The 14,947-nt window shown below is 52.5% G+C and overlaps 2 protein-coding genes across 4 annotated transcripts in view; one reads left to right on the forward strand and one right to left on the reverse strand.

Moving 5' to 3' along the window:
• LRRC4B (leucine rich repeat containing 4B) overlaps nt 1-14,947 on the forward strand; it is a 30,197-nt gene that overhangs the window by 10,527 nt on the left and 4,723 nt on the right. The window lies entirely within an intron of this gene.
• Nucleotides 7,359-14,947, reverse strand: part of EMC10 (ER membrane protein complex subunit 10) — a 43,760-nt gene continuing 36,171 nt past the window's right edge. The window contains exons 8-10 of one of the 2 annotated variants that reach the window (XR_014060711.1): nt 12,273-12,319; nt 10,239-10,334; nt 7,359-9,424 (exon numbers count right to left, since the gene is read on the reverse strand). The gene's annotated coding sequence lies outside the window, so the exon portion shown is untranslated. Of the gene's footprint in view, nt 9,425-10,231; nt 10,335-12,272; nt 12,320-14,947 lie in introns of both variants that reach the window. The other variant, XR_014060710.1, reaches the window with a different exon arrangement.

The following is a 14,947-nucleotide window of genomic DNA, read 5'->3' on the forward strand; positions in this document are numbered from 1 at the left end:
CACAAAAATGGCTACATTAAAAGATGGCGTGTGTGCATGCGTGCTCAGTCGTGTCCAGCTCTTTTGTGACCCCAGCGTGGACTGTAGCCCGCCAGGCTCCTCTGTGCATGGGATTCTCCAGGCAAGAATACTGGAGTGGGATGCCATTTCCTTCTCCAGGGGGATCTTCCCGACCCAGGGATCGAACCCTCACCGCCTGCATTGGCAGGCGGATTCTCTACCACTGAGCCACCCGAGAAGCCCATTAAAGGATGGCAGGCATGTCTTTTTTTTTGTGGCTGAGCCGTGTGTCATGTGGGATCTTAGTTCCCTGACCAGGGATCGAACCCACGCCCCCTGCAGTGGAACCTTCGGAGTCTTAACCACTGGACCACCAGGGAAGTCCCCAAGCATGGCAGGCATGTCTTGAAATCCTACCACTTCCGTTTCTCACCCCTGGAGGTTCTTGCACCCCCGCTCTGGAGAGCACTAACCCCCCCACCCCAAACCGCATGTTCTCTGAGGTCAGGGAATGTCCAGGCCACAAAAGCAGACGATTTGAAATGTTTAGTGGAATCGTACACCCTCGGTGGACACAGGCAGATAGCAGGAGAAGTGAGGTCACCTTAGTTACCAAGTAACTTTTTAATTATTCAGATTTTAAAAACTGAAATAACTCACCCTTAGTCCCACCACCTAGATATAAATAACTGCTGTTTTCATTTTGTTTTAAAGCCTTTCTGGCTCTTTTCTGTGCCTACGTAAATGTGGTTTTAAATTATTTATTCTAGAATAAATACAAATTAATTTAGGAAAACTAGGAAGGATATCTAAGTAAGAACACAGGGACAAAAGTCAAGTGTAATCCAACAACCACAGGTAACTCCCATTAACATTTGGTGTCTTTTCATTCAGAGACTCAGCACGTACACCTCCGTGCATATGACAGGTTCAGGTCTCTAAAGGGATATTTTGCTTTTATTTTTTAAAAGAAAAAATGGAATCACCCCATTTCACACTGGTTTGCAACTGACTTTTGGCATCTAGGAGTTTAACCATGAACATCTTTCTCCCTGATTCTGATACTTGTCTATTGTACCTTTGTGTGTGATCAGTCATGTCCGACTCTGCAACCCCGTGGACTGTAGCCCTCCAAGGTCCTCTGTCTATTACTTGTGTTTTAACTACCACATTGGATTCCAGTATGTGGGCGTCTGGTTAATTAACTAGTCTCTTCCTATTTCCAATGTTTTAACTGATATAAAGAATACTGCAGTGAACATCCTCAGTGCTTGTTCTTTGTATCATCCTAGATTCTGCTTTGGGGATAAATTCCTAGAAGTAGGATTGTGAGTTCGGAGGCTGTGACCTCCCCAAACATGCATGCACACGCCCGAGGCCTTGGCACCAAGGCCCCATAGAGGTGGCCGGGGTTGGGAGATTTAAGAGCCCCCACCACCGCCTTGTCCGTGGTCACCTGCTTGTCATCTGGGCTCCCAGCCAGATGGTCACCTCCCTGAGGACAGGGACTTCCCCAGCTGCCTTCTGCTTCCCCAGCACCCAGATCAGAGCCTGGCACACACTAGATGCTCAGCAGGTGTTTGTCTGAGAATAGAAGGCCAGCCCCAGGGGACCCTCCATGAGCTGTAGCAAGCCAGTCCTGCAGCCCCTGCCCTGAGAACTGCGGGCAGCGCTCAGGTCCAGTCACCCGTTCCCACTCGCCCCAGCTTGCGGTCCAGCGAGGGCGAGAACCACACCGGGAGCACAGTGCCCATGTAGCCTCAGGGACAGGGGGCCATGCCCTTGGAGATGCTTTCTAGGCAAAGCCCTAGGGACTCACCTTCCCTCAGCCCCGATGCCGCTCAGGCTGGGCTCATTCCCACCCTGGCCAGCGCAGGGACACCCCTGCTCCCCCGGATCCTCTGGGTCCAGGTAGAAGCTGTGCCTCTGAGCAGAGCTCAGCCAGCTCACCCCTCCTCAGCCCCGGGGGGCCCTCTCTGGGACCCCTCCCTCAGTCACAGCCTTGACCTCTTCTCCTTCCCACTCTGCTCCCCTCCCTACCCCCACTGGAGCCCACCATCCTCATGTGTTTACTCTGGATCTTTCTGCTTGTGCGTGTTCTTGCAAAATGCTTATTGTTGCTTTGTGTGCATGCGTTTTTAATTTATGTAAATGAAGCTGCGTTATAGACAGCTTCCTTTGTCTCACTGTTTTCACCGGGCCTGGGTTGTTAAGAGCTTTCCACGTCGCTGTGTGTGTGTCTGTGTGTGTACACTCGGTTGCTTTAACTGCTGCAGAATTCCCTTGATGGGCTCCCCCCACCAATCCCCGCAGCCCGAAGGAAGCTTCAAGCTGCCCCCACCACAAACCCTCCCTCAGGAGCCCCTTAGGGGCTGCGGCGAGATCATGTCTTTGGAATGCACGCCAGGGGGATTCAGAGGACGTGATGCACTTGACCTCAGAAAGTACACTGACCCGCCCAGGCTTCTGGGGGCTGCCCTGGTCCCTCTGGGGGCCCACCATGAGGTCCTGTGGACAACGTGTGTGGAGTCACTCAGAGTTGTGCTGAAGGCTGAGTGGCCCAACAGCTGAAACACAGAAGCAGCCTGGGCTCCTGGTGATCGGACATCGGTTCCGGGAATCACTGAGCATCCTGACAACAGAACGTCCATGCACCGATTTAAAATAGAGTTTCAGGGGCTTCCCTGGTGGCCCAGCAGTAAAGAATCCATGTTGCAAGGCAGAGGATGTGGGTTCGATCCCTGTTCGGGGAATTAAGATCCCATATGCAGTAGAACAACTAAACTCAAGTGTTGCCACTGCTAAAGCCGGCATGCTCCGAAGCCAGCGCACCACAACTGCAGAGTCCGTGTGCTACATCAAATGATCCTTCCTGCCGCAACTAAGACCCAGCACAGCCAAATAAATTAATAGAAGTTTAAATGGAGTTTCAAAGACTATTGAAGGACACCGGGAAATGCTTAGAAGATTATACTGAACTTTTCAAAGGATGCAAGTAGTATGTCCAATGTGTCTTTAAAATTTAATTTAAAATTAAAACAAAATCCAGGGGCCACCCAGACGTGTTAACAGTGCCTGGTGTTTTTTTTTTTTTTTTTGGCCGCGCTGCAGCCTGTGAGATCTCAGCTCCCAAAACAGGGAGTGGCCCTGGGCCCACAACTGTAAAAGCACCGAGTCTTAACGACTGGATGGCCCAGGAATCCCTTGAATTTCTTCTTGATGTCTTCTTCATTCTCTGAATTTTCTACAGTGAGGGCATTCAAAACTTTTTGTAACCGGGAAAAAACTGAACTTAAAAAATAGCAAGTACAGGGCTTCCCTGGTGGCTCAGTGGTTAAGAATCTGCCTGCCCATGCAGGAGACTCAGGTTCGATCCCTGATCCAGGAAGATCCCACATGCCTTGGAGCGACTAAGCCTGTGCGCCACAACTACGGAGCCTGTGCTCTGGAGCTCAGGAACTGCGACTACTGAGCCCTCCTGCCTAGAACCCGCGCTCTGCAACTAGAGAAAAATCCATGCAGCAACCAAGACCCAGCAGAGACCAAAACAAATACAACTGTTAAAAACAAAAATAAGTACAAAATGTTACACGAGCCGAAGGAAAAAGCCTACACTGGGATTTGCTCACCTTTCCCTGGAGAAGGGAGAAAGAGCTAGAGTTAGTGGAAGATTTGCCCCGACTCGTTTATTCCTGTAACAGCGGGATTACTCCCATCTGACGGGAGCGGGAGCAGGGGCACAGGTGTCTTGTCCACCTGCTTGCCCAAGGTCACCCAAATCGTGGTGACCCCAACGGCTTGCCCCGGGTCCCAGGAGCTGTTGAGGAAAAGCGAGGCCCTGCCGGCCAGGCTTCAGCTTCAAGAAAGTCAGTCTGTTGCAGAGAAGAACCCACCATGGTGTGTGGCTGAGGCAAACACCAGAAATGGCTTTGCAGTTATGCACCCGTTTGTGATTTTCTGGGCGGTCGAGTCCTACCAGCATCAGGAAATACGGGGAGTTTTTGATGGGATGGACTTTTCCCAGCCAGAGCTCTTGAAGGAAGGGCACGGTGAGCCAAGCGGGTGCAGAAGGACCCTCTCTGGAGGTCAGCAAGGGCAGGCTGGTAGGACTTTGCACCTACCCTGGGTCCCCTGGGCAGGGAGGAACAGCCAGCCTCGGGGGCCACACCCAGGCTCGACCTCCGCAGCTTCCATCCTGACTCTCATTTCCTCCCTCCTTCCCTCGGAAGCGCCCCCAGAACCCTGGGTCTTCCCGTCGCCCTCTCTGGCACTTAGTTTCCGCATCTGTCAGATGGGACTCTGGAAGCCTTGTCGGTTTCTCCCTGACTTATTTTCATTATGACATGTAACACACACAAGAAGAATATGGACGTGAATGTCCAGCTCAAAAAGATCATCAGAAAGAGAAGAGCTGGGACTTCCCTGGTGGTCCAGTAGCTAAGAATCTGCCCACCAATGCAGGGGACACGGGTTGGATCCCTGGTCTGGGAAGATGCCACGTACCTCTGGACAACTAAGCCTGTGCGCCACAACTATTGAGCCTGAGCCCTAGAGCCAGGAGCCTCAACCACTGGAGCCCGAGTGCCCTAGAGCCTGTGGTCCCAAAAAGAGAAGCCCAAGTACCTCCATCGGAGAGTAAGCACCACTGTCTGCAGCTAGAGAAAGCCTGCACGTAGTAAAGACGACCCAGTGCAGCCAAAAATAAATAGATAAGTGGGAAAAAAAAAAAGGCTCCTTGCTTCCACTGCATGGGGTGAAGGTTCGATCCATGGTCGAGGAATGAAGATCCCACATGCTGTGTGGCACGGCCAAAAAGTAAACTTAAAAAAAAAAAGAGAGAGAAGGGCCACATAAACGCCACCAGGACAAGAAATGGAACATAAAGAACCCTGGACCCTCCCCCAGAGTCCTCACTCCGGGCAGCTACCCCCCTGCACTCTGGCTTCTTCTGCTCCGCACACCCGCTGAGACGCACCCCTGGTGTTTCCTGTGGCCGTGGCTGCTCCCCTTTCCCTTTTGTATTGCTGGGTCACGTTCTATCCATTGCAGATATCTCAGTTCCTCTTTGCATTTCTGTTGATGGGCATTTGGCCACACCAAGCAGCATGTGGGATCTTAGTTCCCCCACCAGGGATCAAACCCATGCCCCCTGCATTGGAAGCACAGAGTCTTAACCACTGGACCACCAGGGAAGTCCGGTTAATGGGCATTTGGATTGTCTCCAGGTTAGGGCTCTCACAGGCTTCCCTGCTGGCTCAGCGGGTAAAGAATCAGCCTGCCAATGCAGGAGTCACAGGAGGTATGGGTTCACTCCCTGGGTTGAGAAGCTCCCCTGGAGGAGGGCATAGCAACCCACTCCTGTATTCTTGCCTGGAGAATCCCATGGACGGGGGAGCCTGGTGGGCTGCAGTCCATGGGGTCATGGAGAGTCAGACACGGCTGAAGCCACTGAGCACGCATGTAGGGCTCTCACCCTGCCTGGTTTTAAATCTAGTTTTTCCGAGCGGGAGGAGATGTGGGTGGAGCCCCTCCTGTTTATCCCTTGAGAGTGGGCTGTCTGCCTCGGGCTGGGCTGGGAGGGGCAGCAAGGCTGCCTCAGACTCAGGTCTGTAGGTGAACAGGTCCAGGAAACGATGCCCTACACCTCAGGCCTCACGGGGCAAGTCCTACGCCAGCGAGCTGGTCCGCTTCTTTGAACATCGGACGCCCAGGTGTTCCCTCTGGTACCCACCCTGATGGAGGCAGAATCCTTCAGGACTCAGCCCCCGCCCATCTCTCCCCGCTCCAGCCTCCTGCGTCCCGGGCAGGACACTGGCCCTTCCTGCTCCTTCCTAGCTCAGCACCTTCATGCGTGCTGTTCCCTTTTTCTGGAATGCTGTTCCACTCTCCCACTCACGTGGGCAACACCAGCACTTAGGATGGTGGGGGACTGTTGAGATGTGACTCACAAGTCCTCCGACACATTATGGGACCCACTGGGGCCTCAGTTTTGTCACCAGCAAAGTGGGGATAATGGTCCTTCCATCTTACAGCTGCCAAGAAATTCCGTGTCTCTAACCTATGGCCCAGCACGTACTGAGTGCCACTGTGTGCCGTGCGGCTTTGGGGGCCCTGGACTCAGCGCCTCAGCAGGTATGATGCGGGAGGAGTGCCTGGCGCCTTAGCACGCAGGCACACAGCCGATGAACAGTGTTGTGGTGGTTAGAGGTGAACAGCGAAGGGGCGCAGCCATACATATACATGTGTCCATTCGCCCCCAAACTCCCCTCGGCCCCTCCAGGCTCCCTGTGCGCTACAGTGGGTCCCTGTTCGACCCCAGAGCTTTAACCACCAGGCTGCAGGGCTCGGCCTGTAAGGATGGCTGGGCAGGGTCTGTCTGAGCACAGAGGCTGTCTGGGGAGCCGACGCGTGGACATCAGATGGTCTCCTCTCTGGCCCTGGCCTGAGCACCCCTGCCCCATGCTGCCGAGGAAGGCCAGCCCATGGAGCATGCTGAGAGGTTGGTTTCAGCCGCCCTCGCCCATGATGGTTCCTGGGGGACGGCAGGGGAGAGCTGCCCCTGCCCGCCTGGATCCTCTAGGAGCCCCCGTTAGAGCGGTTCCTGGTACGGCCTGGAACCTCCTAGCAGGAACAAATTTAGGATCTGTTCTTGGCAGTGAAGGAGCGATGATGGTGAAGATGGTGCATTCTGGGTGGCCATCCTGGCGCCTGGCTGGGCTGTGCTGTCGTGATAGGCGTTCGTTCTCAGTCCTCAGGGCCCGTGTTCCCATGATCCAGAGGGGACTCAGGCCCCAGGAGGCCGAGCCTTAGGTCTCGAGGGGCTCAGTGAGCAAGATGGGCGCCCTCAGGGGCCCGCATGCTTGCCCAGCTCCGGCCACAGCCTCGCAGTCAGACAAATCCCCACTGAAAATGGGAAGCATGAGTCCCTGACCTCAGAGGAGGAAGAAATATGAAGAGTCATCATAAAAGCAGTGGGTACAGGAGAAAAGAAACAATTAAAAAAAAAAAAAAACTGTGAATGTGGGCTTCCCTGGCAGTCCAGTGGTTAAGACTCTGTGCTTCCGATACAGAGGGGCGCGAGTTCGATCCCTGGTTGGGGAACAAAGATCCCCCACGCCGTGGAGCAACTAAGCTCCAGTGCCCCAGCCACTGAGCCCAAGTGCCTCAAATAAGACCCATCGCAGCCCGAGGACGGGGAAAAAAAAGTGAACCTAAAATAATTAACGAGAAAAAAAAAAAAACAGTAAGCTTACTAAATTTTTGTTTGCGGTTCATTACATTCAAAACCTATAAAAGCGATTTATCTTCATAGTGTTCAGATGAACGATTCACCTCCTGATTCTCCAACCACAGTTAAATTTTTAATAAGGGATTTCTTGACAGTTTATTTTCTTAAAAATCCCAACAGAACACGGTGGGGTTTTTTTTTTTCCCCAGTGTTAAGAGCATTTATCTACCACCACTGAAGTGGAAAGTCCCCTAATTTACAGGCAAGGTTACAGGATGGAAGGGGCAGGGGAGAAGTCCCCGGCGGCGGGGAGGGAGGTGGTCAGGGACGAGACCACGCTCCCAGGCCTGCCTGGCTGGTGTTTGCACCCATGTCAGCACAGAGCCAGGCACACGGGTCGGTGGGAGGGCTTGGCAGACGTGCGCGGACGGGGGAGGGGACTCGGGTGGCTAGGACCCCAGGCTCAGCTTCTCTGTCACATCACAGGAGGTCAGCGTTCCAGCGAGCCAGAGACGTCAGGCTGGGAGGGCAGGGGCATTTGCCTGCCCCGAGAAACCAGTCCCCACCTCGTCCATCCCACTGACTGGCAGTGGACACCAGGGTGAGCCGGCCCTTAGCATCAGAGAGGGTTTGGGGAGGACATTCAGATGGTGCTGGGGGAAGGCGCCGCAGGCCTGCCTCTCCCCTGCAGCCAGGACCCCTCCCAAGATCTGTTTATACCATCACCACTTAAATGATCATTTGCATAATTAGTATGTTGGGTGTCTCTGGTCCCCTCTGGTCCCCTCAAGGTCGGGCTCTGGCAAGTCGGCTGTGGCTGTGTCTTGTCCCTGCTGGGTTCCCAGAGCCCGGCATGGTGCTTGACACATAGGAGGCGCTCAAAGAGTATCTTCCGAATGAGCAAGTCAGCACGCGGGTAACGTGAATAACGGACGGGCTCGGCAGCTCAGAGAAACGCGATGGAGCCCACGGAAGCCCAGCCCTCTCGGTTTAGGTGTGGAGACCCGGTGTTTTGATTCAGGAGAAGCAGACACTGAGTCCTTGTTCTGCTGCTCTGGAGCTGTGAGACTGAGGGCAAATGACTTGACCTCAGTGAACCTCCACGTCCTCAGCTGTAAACCACCAAATGTGCAGAGAGAAGGCAAGGGAGTGTGGTTGCTCGTAGCCATGTGACAAGATTTCCGCAAGGATCAAAGCAGATCACAACCTCAGAGTGTTTAGCACAGGGTCTGCTAAATGCTAGGCACTCAACAAATACTAGTTTCTCTGTTTGACTTGTTAGGAACCTGCCTCGGATGGCCCTTTGTTAGAGTCAGAGATGGGATCAGCCTTGTATTGTCTGGAAGAAGAGGAGAGGACTTGACTGGCTTTGATCTTTAGGTTGCTGTTGTTGTTCAGTCGCTCAGTTGTGTTCGACTCTTTGCAACCCCATGGACTGCAGCACACCAGGCTTCCCTGTCTTTCACTATCTGTGGGAGTTTGCTCAAACTCATATCCATTGAATCGGTGATGCCATCCAACCATCTCATCCTCTATTGTCCCCTTCTCCTCCTGCCCTCAATCTTTTCCAGCATTGGGGTCTTTTCCCATGAGTTGGCTCTTGGCATCAGGTGGCCAAAGTATTGGAGCTTCAGCTTCAACATCAGTTCCTCCAATGAATATTCAGAGTCGATTTCCTTTAGGATTGACTGGTTTGCTCTCCTTGCTGTCCAAGGGACTCTCAAGACTCTTCTCCAGCACTACAATTTGAAAGCATCAATTCTTCGGCACTCAGCCTTCTTTATGGTCCAACTCTCACATCCACACATGACTACTGGAAAAACCATAGCTTTGACTCACGCTGTGGCTGCTCTCCAAATGAGCCTTGTCCATTCTAAGCCTTGACTAAGCCTTGAACTGGGTGCAGAGAAGGCAGAAATGATTCAGATGGCATCTACTCATGAAGACTCGCGGCCCAGACATGGAGACATATGCACTGAACCAGCGCAATAAGGGTCTGCTAAGAGAATGCCTGTGATGAGTCAGTGAGCAGCCAATGTAGAGAAAGTGGCCGGGGAAGAAGCCGGAAGCCCGGAGGTAAAACAGCTGTTAACAGTCATCATCAACCTCATCAACAGTTTAAAAATATGTATTACTGCCTGCTTGCCGTGTCCCGGGCACTCACTATCTTGTCCGAGCCTCACAACGCTGCAGGACCTGCAAGGAAAATGGTCTCAGAGACGTTAGGGCATCTGGCCAAGCTCGCACCGCTGGTCAGCAGCAAAGCCGAGATTCCAACCCAGCCAGGGCTGACTCCCATCCGCAGCCCCCGCCCCCAACAAGGGTGCTCCCCAGTCACCCTGCAGAGAGGAGGAGGGAGAAAACACTGGAATCCCGTTAAAAATAAAGGGACTCACTATTTAAAGCAACCCTACATCGCCTCCTCAGTAAACCAGGCTTCCCTTCTCCGCCACACCCCCGGCGTGCGGCCTGCTTGTTCCTGAGTGCATCGTTAAAGTGACTGTCGGGGAGACCACCCCCCAGCCCCGCCTGGGGAGTGCCCCTGCAGCTCCCATCACACACCCCCTTCCCATCACGAAGGGGACAAAGCACGTGGACCAGGAGCAGCCGCAGCCCTGGGCTGAGCCGGGACGCACCTTTTGGACATGGTGTGGTTTCAGCTGCTTTGTGCAGAGAACCAGAGAGACCTGGGCGCACCTACCAGCCGTGGGCCTCCCCCAGGCCCAGTGAGCAGCCCTGCTGAGTCACTCGACCTTGCTGAGCCATCTGATCTCTGAAACGAGGCATGACGCTCGCCTCTGCACTGCCCAGGTTCGAACCCCTCAGCCAGTAACCTCACTGAGCAGTTCCTTCTGTGAATATGAGCTAACAGCAGCTGCCCCACCGGGCTGGAGAGGACAAGCCAGGCTGATGGTTGGGGATGCTCAGCCCAGAGCCTGGCACTCATCGCTGCAGCCCAGATGCCACCTGCGGGTGCCAAGCCTTGTGCTGAGCGAATCTCACCAAGTACCTTGTGTCCTCCAGTCAGCTCTGCAGGCCTGGTGTTGAAGGTGCCCTTCCATGGAGAACAGTCCTCCTCCATTTGCTCCTTCAGAATTGCGCTATCCTGGCTCAATAAATAGGCAAAGGATGGTTGAATGAATGAGAGACATTTGGGCTGGGTTCAAGACGGTGGACCAGAAAGAGGGCTGATGAATGTGGAAGAATTGATGCTTTCAAACTGTGGTGCTGGAAAAGACTCTAGAGAGTCCCTCGGACTGCAAGGAGATCAAACCAGTCAATCCTAAAGGAAACCAGCCCTGAATACTCATTGGAAGGACTGGTGTTGAAGCTGAAGCTCCAATATTTTGGCCACCTGATGCCAAGAGCTGACTCATTGGAAAAGACCCTGATGCTGGGAAAGATTGAGGTCAAGTGGAGAAGGGGACGACAGAGGATGAGATGGTCAGATGACATCGCCGATTCAATGGACATGAACTTGGGTGAACTCCGGGAGATGGTGAGGAATAGGGAGGCCTGGTGTGCTGCAGTCCATGGGGTCGCAAAGAGTCGAACACGACTGAGTGACTGAACAAGAACAGGAGAGTCAGTTCAGTTCAGACGCTCAGTCGTGTCCGACTCTGCGACCCCATGGACTGCAGCACAAGAGGGTGGGCGGGAGTTTTCTAGGTGGATGAAAAGGGAAGGGCATTCTGAGCAGGGTAAGAGTGTATGCAAAGGCGGAGTGCCTGTGAGATAGTTCTAGAAGTTAATACTGGCAGAAATGCAGCTGGAGTGACGGCTGCAGGTGAGGGGGCCAAGCCAGGCTTCCAAGGCAGGCTGAATCTCCCCGGAGGGCACAGGGGAGCCACGGAGGGCTCTAGAGGAAGGCAGAGGCCGAGTCAGCTCCAGGTGCGGCAAGGCCCTGGATCTGGGCTCAAGGGGAAGAGATTGGAGGCTGTGAAGGTTGAGACTTAAGCTGGGCTGTGGGAAAAGAAGAGGCATGAGACATTGAAAAGGGACAGAACTGGCTGGCTTGCTGGTCGACTAGCCCTAACATGGGGAGGCTGTGGACAATGCAGGGTGCAAAGCTACATTCTTGCTTTTGACTGGGAGGGCGGGCTGGAGCAGCCATGCTGAGAACAGGGGCCCTGGAAGGAGTGGGGACAGGGTGGGGCATGTGGATGGATTTGCTGGGAACTAGGGAGGAACACAGGGCATGACTCAGGGTGAGGGGGCAATGGGGCGGCTCCCAGAAGTTCTTTTTATTTATCGCTTGGGTTGTTTGGCTGCACCTGGTCTTAGTTTCGGCATGTGAACTCTTGGCCTGGCATGAGGGGTCTAGTTCCCTGACCAGGGATGGAGCCCGGGCCCCCTGCACTGGGAGTGTGGAGTCTTAGCCTCTGGACCACCAGGGAAGGCCCTCCCTGGAGATCTTGCCAGCACCTGGGCCAGCAACCCCTTTGTTCTCAATTTCTCAGTCTAAACCCTCCGAGTCTGACCTTTGAAGAGTCCACCTCCTTCCCTGCCTAGTGATTAGTAATCACTGGATATTATTGTTATTATTATCGTTGCTATTAATAGAAACAGCCACTAAAAGGCCTGCTTGGGGCTTTGCCAGCGTTTCCCGGGGCGATGGTGAAAGGCAGCCTGTGAGAAGGGTTCTGTGGCTATTATATTTGGGAAACTCAGAGTTGAGCAAAGCAAAGGGCCGGCCGGTTTGATCGGGAAGGCTTTTTGTCATGCTGCTGTTTAGAAGCTCGCGGGATGGGCGGGCGAGAGAACACCCTGGGCTCTTTCTGGGGTTGCTCAGAGGAGGAAACCCAGGCTCCCGTGGCCCACGCAGCAGGGCTGGGGCTCCAGGGCCCCCGAGAGCTGCCAGGCCAAGGCTTTTGGGCCTGCCTTCTTCTCAGCCCCCACCCGCACAGACCTGGCTGTTTCTGCATCCCCAGCGGGCTGCAGGGTCCCCAGGCCAGCCCTCCCTAGCCTCGTACACTTCTAAAGGTGAGCCGTGTTCACTGCAGGAAATGAGGCAGAAGCGTATTAAAGAAAAGAAAAAACTGACCTTGTCAGTCCCATCTCCGAAAGCAGGTGTAGCTCCAGGAAGAGATTCTAGGTGGACACGGAAGTCAGGTTTTAGAAGCATATCATGACATGGGGAAGGCTCACAATATCCTATTTTTGAGGGGAAAGGCAGGAACCGGCTGCTAAGGGCATGGCCTGTCAAACACACATCAGACCTCAAAGACTTAGTGTGGAAAGAGTGTAAAAGAGGGGCTTCCCCGGTGGGTCAGTGGTAAAAGAGTCCACCTGCCATTGCAGGAGACACAGGTTTGATCCCTGGTCCTGGAAGATCCCACATGGGGCGGAACAGCTAAGCCCATGGGCCACCAACCATTGAGCCTGAGCTCAGCACCAAAAGAAGCCACCGCAATGAGAAGCTGGAGCATCACAACTAGAGAGTAGTCCCCACTTTCTGCAACTAGAGAAAAAGCCTGCGCAGCAATGAAGACCCAGCTCAGTAAAAAAAAATTTTTTTTAAAGATTGTAAAATATTGCATTTGTTAAGTTCTCCCCTGGATTACATGTTGAAATCATAATGTTGCTGTTCAGTTGCCAGTGAGTGTATGAAGGTCGCTCAGTCGTGTCCAGCTCTTTGCGACCCCATGCACTGTACAGCCCATGGAATCCTCCGGGCCAAAATACTGGAGTGGGTGGCCGTTCCCTTCTTCAGGAGATCTTCCCAACCCACAGATCGTACCCAGGTCTTCCACATTGCAGACGGATTCTTTACCAGCTGAGCCACCAGGGAATCCCGTTCAGTCGCTCAGTCGTGTCTGACTCTTTGCGACCCCATAGACTGCAGCCTGCCAGGCTTCCCTGTCCTTCACCATCTCCCAGAGCTTGCTCAAACTCATGTCCATTGAGTCAGTGATACCATCAAACCATCTCATCCTCTGTTGTCCCCTTCTATCTTGGAACTATCAAGCTAATCAATCATCAAAATGGATTTCATCTGTCTTGGATTTGTTTGTTTGTTTTAATGTGGCCTCTAGGAAATTTACAATTAAACACATGTCATGTTTCTGTTGGGCTGTGCCGGCAGGAGGAATGGTGGCTCTTGTTTCACGATGATAACTGCACCAGGAATAACACTGTTGCTTATACTGGGCTGCCTCCCAGGTTAGAGTCTCTTTTTTTAAGTTTTTAGTGTTTTTCTACTTAAAAGTAATTTTTGTTCATTAAAGAGAAAGCATAACCTAGGAAAGATAACTTAAGCCCATAATCTGCAACTGCTGGAGTTCACCACCAAGAAGTAGCTAGGGCATGTCCTTGTGGCCATTTTTTTGCTGTGTATATGCACACACCCAATTCCTTGGCTGCTTTTTTTAAGTTCTATGAAGTCATAAGCACACTGTCTGCTATTTAGGGTTCTCCATTATCCCCTTAATATTTGAATGCAAGCGTCTCCATGGCATAACTAGGCTGCAGAAAAGCTGTCTGATAGCTGCGCGGTCTCCTTGCCTTGGTGTAACCAGCATGGTGATTGATGAGGAGAATGTGGTAAGATTAGATTCTGCATCCCACGCCCAGCCCAGCGCTGCCCCTTCTGTGGCCCGTCAGCCTCCACCCTGACAGGTGGCAGCCAAGGGCAGGGGTGAAGAGCTGGGACTCTGGAGCCAGACCACCTCGGTCGGATCCCAGATCTGCCAGCCCCTCCTGTGCATCCCTGGGCCAGTCACTGTGTCTCTCTGTGATTCCACTTCCTCCCACTTTGTCCTTGTTCTGTCGCTCGGTCATGTCCCACTCTCTGCGACCCCGCAGACTGCAGCACGCCAGGCCTCTCTGTCCATCACCGACTCCCTAAGTCTACCCAAACCCATGTCCATTGAGTCAGAGATTCCATCCAACCATCTCATCCTCTGTCGTCCCCTTCTCCTCCTGCCTTCAATCTTTCCCTACATTGGGGTCTTTTCCTATGAGTCAGTTCTTCGCATCAGGTGGCCAAAGTATTGGAGCTTCAGCTTCAGCATCAATCCTTCCAATGAATATTCAGGATTGATTTCCTTTAGGATTGACTGGTTGGATATCCTTGCAGTCCAAGGGACTCTCAAGAGTCTTCTCAAACAGCAGTTTGAAAGCATCAATTCTTCAGCACTCAGCTTTCTTTAGGGTCCAACTCTCACATCTGTACATGACCACTGGAAAAAAAATCCATAGCTTTGACTATATGAACCTTTGTCGGCAAAGTGACGTCTCTGCTTTTGAATACGCTGTCTAGGTTTGTCATAGCTTTCTTCCAAGGAGCAAGCATTCTTTAATTTTATGGCTGCAGTCACTGTCCACAGTGATTTTGGAGTCCAAGAAAAGAAAATTTGTCACTGTTACCACTTTTTCTCCATCTATTTGCCATGAAGTGATGGGACTGGATGCCATGATCTTAGTTTTGTTTGTTTTCTTTTTCTTTTTCTTTTGTTAGTTTTTTGAATGTTGAGTTTTAAGCCAGCTTTCCCACTCTCCTCTTTCACCCTCATCTTCCCACTTAGATGGAGATAATTCATAACCCTTCATGTGACACCCTTGAGGCTGAATGTGTTTGGCCATCTGATATTAGAAAGGTATTTTATACACCATATATGTTTATAGCACCCCCATGGATCTCATACTTCTTAAATCTGGGAATGTTTCTAGAGTGGAATGTTTCACTAGTCACAAGAAGGGGAGCAATAAAAGCTTTAA

The sequence above is a fragment of the Giraffa tippelskirchi genome, chromosome 7, assembly GCF_054371585.1.
Source record: "Giraffa tippelskirchi isolate mGirTip1 chromosome 7, T2T-mGirTip1v1.2.pri, whole genome shotgun sequence".
Classification (NCBI taxonomy): domain Eukaryota; kingdom Metazoa; phylum Chordata; class Mammalia; order Artiodactyla; family Giraffidae; genus Giraffa; species Giraffa tippelskirchi.